Here is an 8,697-nt window from a genome sequence, read left to right as displayed (position 1 = left end):
GATCTGTGGAGGGGTGAGGGCAGGAAGCATGGGCGGAGAGGGCGAGGAGGAGTTGGGTTTCTTTCCGGGGTGCTGAGAATATCACAGATTTAGGTAGTGGCTACTGTGCAACCTGGTGAATACATTAAAAACCATGGAATTGTACCATTTAAAATGCTGAACTTTATGGGGCATGAATCATATCTCAAAAAGGTAAACGCAGAGTCAAATTAAAGGGTGAATAGCCAACCAGAAATTATTTGCCACATTTACAGCAAAAAGTCCCTACTCTTAATAGACATGAAGCGCTGTTGAAATCCATTTCAAACACCACTAGAAACATCAGCAAAGACGCAGAAAGACAGCCAACAGCCACACATAAAATGAGAAAGAAATTTAAAAGCAGGAAATAGATGAACTTCTATTTCACTAGTAAATTAGTAAATTAAAAGGCAGTGCCGATCATTGATTTCTGTGATAGTCCTTTGTGTGTGTGTATGTATGTGTGTGTGTGTGTTTACATTCTCCACAGTGTGTGTTAGTTTTCTATTTTTGAATCAGGAAAACTAATCTTTCAGGGTATGTGATGCCATTACCTCAGGCCTTGGGGACGGTTCTGGGAGCTGGGGGGAGGGGCTCGGGTTCGCCCCCATTTCTGGGGCACCTGCCTGCAAGGCGCTTTATGCCGCTGACCTCACGTGACCCTGAACCTTCATGCATGGGAGACATGTGCCCCACGTGACCCTGGACCTTCATGCACGGTGCACGGGGGGGAGATACAGAGGCCTGGGCACACGCATGTGATTCATGGCCATTGAGCCAACAGCTGTGTTGGAAAGCAGATCGCCAGAGGTCCCCATCTCCTGCCATCTTTGTCCCTATCCTGGACACGGACAGTCCTCCATCAGCAGCCGTCCCTGAATTGGCTGTCACAGAGGCACTGGGATGAGGGGATGGGTGGCGTCCAGGTGGGTGGATGGAGGGAGTCGGGTGGAAAGAACCTGGGCTCCACAGCCCCTCACAGGGGCAAAGGCACAATCATGGGGCGACGATGGCCATGGGGCCAGGACAACCCGGGGATGAGAGCCCTGCCTCGGATTCCAGGAGGGCGGGGACACAGGTGAGAGCAGGTGTGAGCAGTGGAAACAGAGACAGAATGGCAGCAAGGACTTGGGACCTGGCACAAAGTCAAGGTGCAGCAGGTGGGCGTCTGAGGAATGGGGGCGCACGGGTGGGGAGGCCCCTTGGGAAGGGCTGGGTTCTGCAGAGTTCTGCTCCTGACGATAGCCGGGCCCGCGTGGGTGTGAGAGCATGTGTGCCTGTCATGCGTGTTAATGTGAGCACCCGTGAGTCCTGTGTGTCTGCCTGTGCCCGTGTGCCTGTGCGACCGTGCAGGCGTGACGCCTGCACCAGTCAGCTGAGCGTGGCGCCACCAGCCCTGCCTGGGAGCATGATCTCTCCCTGCGCCTGCACAGCTGGTGCCACTTCCGCGTGGTCTTTTGAGCCTGGGCTTCCTGACCCCAAACTGGAGCTAATGATCCCAAGGTGACTACTGCTCCTGTGTGAAGGACCCTGTCCTGGGTGCACAGGCCTCGGGACCCTTTCACCGTGATCTGTTCATGAAGGGCCACTTCGGTGGTGCCAGGGCGCAGACCACCCCGGCCTTGATCTCTGCCCTCCCCACTGGGGTGAGTTCACCATCGGAATTTGCGTCTTCCCAGCTCCCTACACTGGGAGGGGGTCGGGGCAGGGCAGAGCCACCTGCATCCCGGTGTCCTCGCCTGTCCACACTTGGGGATCTTGGTGAGGACGGTGCGAGGTGGCCCATGGCAGCACGGTCCTGGCAGGGCCTGGTGCGTCGTGGGGCCCTGAATCCGGCCACGGACAGGTGTCACTGTAGAAAGAATGACAGTGCCCACAGGCAGCCCAGTCTCCCGTACATGGAGGGTGTAACTTGCTTGGAGTCACATTGAACGCACAATGTTGTCTTTTACTTTTCCCATTTAGCATGAGGTCACTAGACCCTGTCATGCCATTAATGCTTTTATGGCTGTAGATGTGCTGAAAGCTTTCTGTGGCTATTTGTGCGACAGAGTGACCTAGAAAAGGGGACGCCGCGCTGCCCCTTCCGTGTCCCTTGCCGACGACCTGAAGGTGACGGAGAGCATTTGGGAAGCATGGCCCTTCTTGCTGTGTCTCAGCCCCCTTGTGCAGGGGCAGCGGGTCAACTCCATTCTCTGCACCCGGGCGGCTGCACCGGCCCTAGTCACCATGACAGTAGACCCTCGGCCACCCTGAAGCTCCAGGGACACGAGCCACCCCTTCTCTTGTTCTGCAGTTACAGATAGAGCAGGGCATGTCTGTCAAGTAAAACGGTAAATTTCTTATTTCTGGGCAGTTAATAGGAAATGCACATTTGAAGGATTAAAAATGTTTTCCCAACTTTTCAGCCAGAGTTTCATCCTTTTATTTTTGGGAGTGAGGAATTGGAAGCACAGGGTCCCCAGGCAGAAAGATGGGCTTACCACGAATGCGGCAGGGCCCCAGTCCCACAGCAGCGGGGCGCCTGGGAAGTGGGTTAAAATGCTTGGTCTCAGGCCCCCGCCCAGACCTACTAAACCAGAAGCCGGGCTAGGGGAGGGGGCCCTCCAGGTGGTGAGCTCCAGGCTCAGGTTTCAGAGCCTCCGATTTACAGCACGGAGTCAAGGATGAAATCCCCGAATACACAGTTCAGCACACACGCACAGATAGTTCCAGGCTCTCTGTGTGACCTGCTCAGAAAAGAGCAGTTAGCTGGTTGTCCCTGAATGATGGACATCTTGCACTTCTCTGCAGCCCGTCTTTGGCCCCCCATCTTGTAACATTGCTCCGTTTCTTTGTTCTTCAAGTTCGGGTACATCCCTGATAACACACAGCTGCAATGTGCTTGTTTTCAAGTTTTAAGGAGATGGTGTCATTCCTCTTCTGATCTGCGTGTGCCCAGCACGGTGGTTTGCCTGTTGCTATCACAGTGTCCGGCTGCGTCCCTCAGGCCCCCCACAAACCCCCAAAGTTCGTGTTTTCCTCCGGAGATGTTCAGAGGTTGCACTTTCCCAGGACTGGTTTCCGTGTGCTCTCAAGTCCATTGGCACAGATCTGTTCCTGGCATCATCCTAATTTTCTTTTCACCGAGGTTTCTGTGATGAGGGTCTTTTTTATGTTCCTGGTGTTTATTTATACTTTCTCCCCTTTAAGACCCTTCATCTCTGCAAAGGATTGTCCCTGTTTGTGGTCTCTTTAAAAACCCATTTGGCTTTGTTGATTCTTAAGACTGAATACTTGCTTTCTATTTAATTTTAGACTTTTTTTTTACTAACATCATCCTCATATAATATTTGAGCTTATTCTGTAGTTTTTTATCTGTCTTAAAAAATATTTTTAATGCTTATTTATTTTTGACAGAAAGAGTGTGAGCAGGGGAGGTGCACAGAGAGAGGGAGACACAGAATCTGAAGCAGGCTCCAGGCTCCAAGCTGTCAGCACAGAGCCCGGCATGGGGTTCCAACCCACGTACCTCGAGATCATGACCTGAGCCGAAGTCAGATGCTTAACTGACTGAGCCACCCAGGCGCCCCTTTTATCCAACCTCTTCAGTGGGATTCTTAGCTTTTTATTTGCAGCCTCTCTTCCTCCTATTGAAGTATTTTTGAGGCCATCAATTTCCCATTAAATATGGTGTCCACTGTACCTCCCAAGTGTTGGCAGACAGTGTTTTTATTATTTATGTATTAGTATTTCACACATTTTAATGTTTTCTGGTATTTCATTTTGAGTCATGGCTTACTTAGACACATGGGAACATCTTAATACCCTTTCTCTACTGACTTATATTTTAGTTGAATTGCGGCCGAGTGACTGCTCTGTATGGACGTGAGCCTGAGACACCTTGAAGCCCGTGTTGGCCTTTTGCAAATGCTGCACGTGCACCTAGGTGAACGTATATGGGATGAAACAGTTTGCTAACAGTGTCGTTCAATCCTCCTTCATCTTTGCCAAGTGTCAGCTTGATCTGCTACTAAGTGAAAAGCGGTAGCTGGACACCAGCCCCTCTGATGATGCATTCTTGATTTCTCCCTGTAGTTCTGTCCATTCGTAACTTACGTATTTGGACCCACTTTTTGTCGGCAGGGCTCAGTGCTTGTGTCCCTCACCCTGCCATTTCATGTGTTGGAAGGGAACAGCCTGGGTGCTGGTGTTAGGAGGTGGGGCCCCCACAGTGGGGTCAGTGCCCTTGCAGGAGGGGCCCCAGGCAGCCGGTGGCAGCCAGAGTGGGGGGGCCTTCAGCAGCTCCCAAACCTGCCAGTGGGGGCGCCTGCAGCTGTGAGGATCCGAGACGGTCTTCTTGGTCCGTGTTGGAGCTGAGCCGACCCAGACCGAATCTTCCTGATGAATCAAAGCCGTTGTCACTGTGTGTGACTCCCACCGGCCTTAGTGGCACTTGCCATAGTGAAGGTCATCTTGCCAGGTGTTTGTGTTTCTTTCCCGTGTTCTCACCCGCCTGCGCTGGTCGCCATCACCGCGCCGCCTATGAACCACGGCTTCCTCCATCCCGCCTGCCTCACGTGCCCCTTGTCACTCTCCACGTGCCTCCGATCCTTTCTCTGGGCTCACGTTCCTTTCCTTCCCGACGTGTATTTAGGGTTTCACCTCTGTAGGCTTATTGCTGCAATTCCCTTGGGTTTTCTGGAAATGTCTGTATATTATCCTCATCCACGAAAATAACCTGTAAACTACGAAGTTCCTGGTTGGGAGCTATTATTTCTCAGGGCTTCCAAGCTGTATGTCCCTTGGTTGGGGTTTCTCGTTGCTGCCCTCTGTAAGTCTGCTCCTGGCCCCCCATGGTGGCCTGTCCTTCGGTCTGGCTGCCCCTCAGATGTGTGCACAAGAGCCTGCTGGCCGCTCGCGCTTCTAATGATGCCTTACAAAGCACTTTCCTCATTGTCCCGCGCTCTGTGTGTGATCATTACAGAGTCTCAGGTCCTTGAGGGGCTCCACGCACAGACTGCTTTTCCTGTTTGCTTCCTTACATGGCCAGCGTCCCCACCTTCCAGGCGGAAGACTTTCTAACGTGCAGGACAGGACGGGGGATGGAGGTTCCTCTCTGGTGGAAGCAATTCACTGGAAATTTTAGGCACTGGGTCCCCGAGCACCTGGGCCTCCAGGGTTGGGGATCAGGACAGGCTGGCCCGACATCACAGTGTTACCTTCTGTGGGAAGAGCAGGCCAGCGGCCACTTACTAACTGCCTGGTGTCATTGAGACCAGGCCATCCCCACACCCCCTCACTGTCCCCCAGGGGCTCTGGACTGTTTGTGAGCAGCTAAGATCCAATCAAGCCTTGTGTGTCGCAATTGATCCTGGCCTGTCTATTATTCTAGAACGGTCTCCATGCCTTTTCACATGAAAGGAAAGTTTTATGTGATCTCCTGAGGGGGAGTGGTTGGAGGCTGCTCCAGGGCCCACACCTGGTGCATTCTGTCCCGGCACAGGCTGTGGCTGGGCTGCTGCTTTCTCTCAGTGGGCAGGGTGGAGGCTGGGGGGGCATATCATGGCTTGGTCTGCAGGGAGCAGCACCTCGTCTTCACAGTGGGCAGGGGTCAGCAGGGACATCCTCCTTGTTACAGATGGCAATGTCGAGGCCAAGCGTGAGGGGCTGTGGCCTGCACCTGGGCAGGTGGAGGCCTTGTTCTGGAAAGGGGTCCGTGGCCCAACCAACCCCGTGGGGAGTGGGAGGCCCGACCCTGAGCTCTGTGGGGTTTTGCCAAGTGATCCGCACCCCCCGGCCCTGGAAACCACTGTGGAAATCAAGGTGTGCCTGGTGGACAGGCGCACTCACAGGTGCAGGTGTGCACACAGGTGGGGGGGCAGGGCGCACTGTTACCCCTGGTGGCCCACAGCCAGGTGTGGGAGATGCGCCAGCCTTCTCATGTGCCCCCACCGGGGACGGAAGTGCGTCCTCGGGGTTTTGGTCCCCCTCCAAGGTGACCTGTTTCTTCTGGGGGACTTGAATGCATGCGCGGCAACGACGCGGGTACCCTGCTTGGGGAGGCTCAGGGCGCAATGCTGGTGGAAGAGGCTGGACTGTCTGGGGGGGCGGGGACAGAGAGGGTCCACCCTCTCCCTCAAACAACATACATGGATCTGGGTGGAGTGAGAAATGCGCTTGACCAGCACCCCGAATTCCCCCGGGATGCCAGGAGCCGGGCTCAGTAAATGTAAACCCAACAAACGCTCAAACTGGCTTGCTTTCCTCATCCTTTTCCTAACTTGTCTTGACCTCGAAAGAACTATTGTTACTGTCACGATGTATATTTTCCTATCGTTGCAGGCCAAAGTCCTTCTGTACGTTGATGTATTCCCCGGTCCTCACAGCAAACCTGAGATGTGTTAGCAGTCATTAAACCTCATCACATTAATTTATTATTCTGATTACCAAAATTTGTCATAAAGCTTTTGTAAATGCGGAAACTTGTGCAGGAGGGAAAACGTCCACATTCTCGCCCACGAGAGACTGTGCACATGGCTTCATGCACTGATGTCATCCCAGGAACTCGGGCTGTGCTGTTCCTGGGCTGTCTGCACACACTGGCCAGGGCTGGGCCCCTGGTTGGGTGCGCCGGCAGCCACGGGTGATCGGGCAGCTCGCCCTGATATGGTGGCTTAGGGCCCTCCATGCTGTCAGACTCAACGCACCTTAATCCACTAGCATCTGCCAGGTCCCTGCCTGGGGCTGAGCCCAGGGCCCCACGAGTGGGATGTAACAGTGAATGACAAGTGGCCTTTGTGCTCAGGAGTTCACAAGGGAGGGTCACGGACATGGAGTCCACAAGTTTCCTGGGCTGCTGGGAAAAATAACTCTGGACCGGGTGGGTGTACTATAAAAGAAGTTCATTCTCTCACCACCTGTCGGTCACAGGTCCGAATCCAGGTGCGGATCTGTGGGGGTTGCCGCTGCCTTGGAGCCTGCGGGGGACCCCTTCCCACCCCTGGTGGCCTGGGCATGCGGGCTTGTGACACTGTGGCTGCTTCCCTCGAGGCCCACCCTGAATGCAGGATGGTTACCTCAGGGGCCTTAACTACGTTCACCTGTGGAGACCTTATTCCAAGTAAGGTCACATTCTCTTTTTTTTTTTTTAATTTTTAATGTTTATTTATATTTGAGAGAGAGAGAGAGACAGAGCATGAGTGGNCTATAAAAGAAGTTCATTCTCTCACCACCTGTCGGTCACAGGTCCGAATCCAGGTGCGGATCTGTGGGGGTTGCCGCTGCCTTGGAGCCTGCGGGGGACCCCTTCCCACCCCTGGTGGCCTGGGCATGCGGGCTTGTGACACTGTGGCTGCTTCCCTCGAGGCCCACCCTGAATGCAGGATGGTTACCTCAGGGGCCTTAACTACTTTCACCTGTGGAGACCTTATTCCGAGTAAGGTCACATTCTTTTTTTTTTTTAATTTTTAATGTTTATTTATATTTGAGAGAGAGAGAGAGACAGAGCATGAGTGGGGGAGGGGCAGAGAGAGAGGGAGACACAGGACCTGAAACAGCTCCAGGCTCCGAGTTGTCAGCACAGAGCCCGACGCGGGGCTCGAACCCACGAACCGCGAGATCATGACCTAAGTGAAAGTCGGACGCTTAACCGACTAAGCCACCCAGGTGCCCCAAGTAAGGTCACATTCTAAGGCTCAGGTGGACGTGTGTTCTGGGGACCCTGTGCCACCACTGCAACACAGACATGGAGGAGCTGCCGGGCGGAAGGAGTGTCGAGGGGCTCCTTCGACACCCCTCTCCTTGGGGTGGACACAGGGTCCCAGGCTGGGCCGGCTGGTCAGAGATCTCGGGCTCCGGGCACAGGGACCTGCCCAGGAGCAGGGGTGTGGCCATGGTGGGGCCAGAAGGGCTCTTGGTGGAGGTGCGAGCACATGTGCAGAAGGGGACCTTCCCCTCCAGCGGTCAACCCAGGGTAGGAGGCCGGGGCCACAGGGCCGTCCTTGCTGGCAGGCAGGCAGAACTGGCCTGGGGATGCCCCGGGCACAGGGGGCACTTCCGTGTTGTGTCACCCCTGCTGCCACAGGGAACACAACCTGGGTCTTGGGACAGCAAGGGCACATGGGAACCAGCCCCACTGCCCTGGCTTCTGGTGCTCTGGCCACTGCAGCTGGCAGAGCTCTGCAAGGCTGGGGAGGTTTGGAGGTTTGGTCCTTGGCCGTGCGGGGAATAATGAATCACCAGGAGGGCTGCGGGTGGCGGGCAGGGGTGCGGGCAGGGGTGCAGGCGGGGGTGCAGGGCAGAGGTGCAGGCAGGGGTGCAAGGCAGGGGTGCAGGGAGGGGTGCAGGGCAGGGGTGCAGCCAGGGGTGCAGGGAGGGGTGCAGAGCAGGGATGCTGGGCAGGGTCACAGGGCAGGGATGAAAGGCAGGAGTGGAGGGGAGGGGTGCAGGGCAGGGATGAAAGGCAGGGATGCCGGGCAGGGGTGCCTTGAACACAACATTGCTTTTTCAGGGCTTCCTCAGAGTTTTCCTCAGGGCGCGTGCGCCTGGAACACGCCTGGGGAACACTCCTCAGAGGCAGAAGGAAGCCTCTGTTTTTTTTCAGAGCGAGGAATGGATAAGACCCTCCCTTCCTCCACGTTTCAGGGAAAAGGTGCAGGCGGCTTGGGTGGCGGATGGGAGGGAGGGCCTAACCCT

The sequence above is a fragment of the Crocuta crocuta genome, unplaced genomic scaffold (genome assembly GCF_008692635.1).
Source record: "Crocuta crocuta isolate KB4526 unplaced genomic scaffold, BGI_CrCroc_1.0 scaffold751, whole genome shotgun sequence".
Lineage (NCBI taxonomy): Eukaryota > Metazoa > Chordata > Mammalia > Carnivora > Hyaenidae > Crocuta > Crocuta crocuta.
This window is presented reverse-complemented; position numbering follows the sequence as displayed.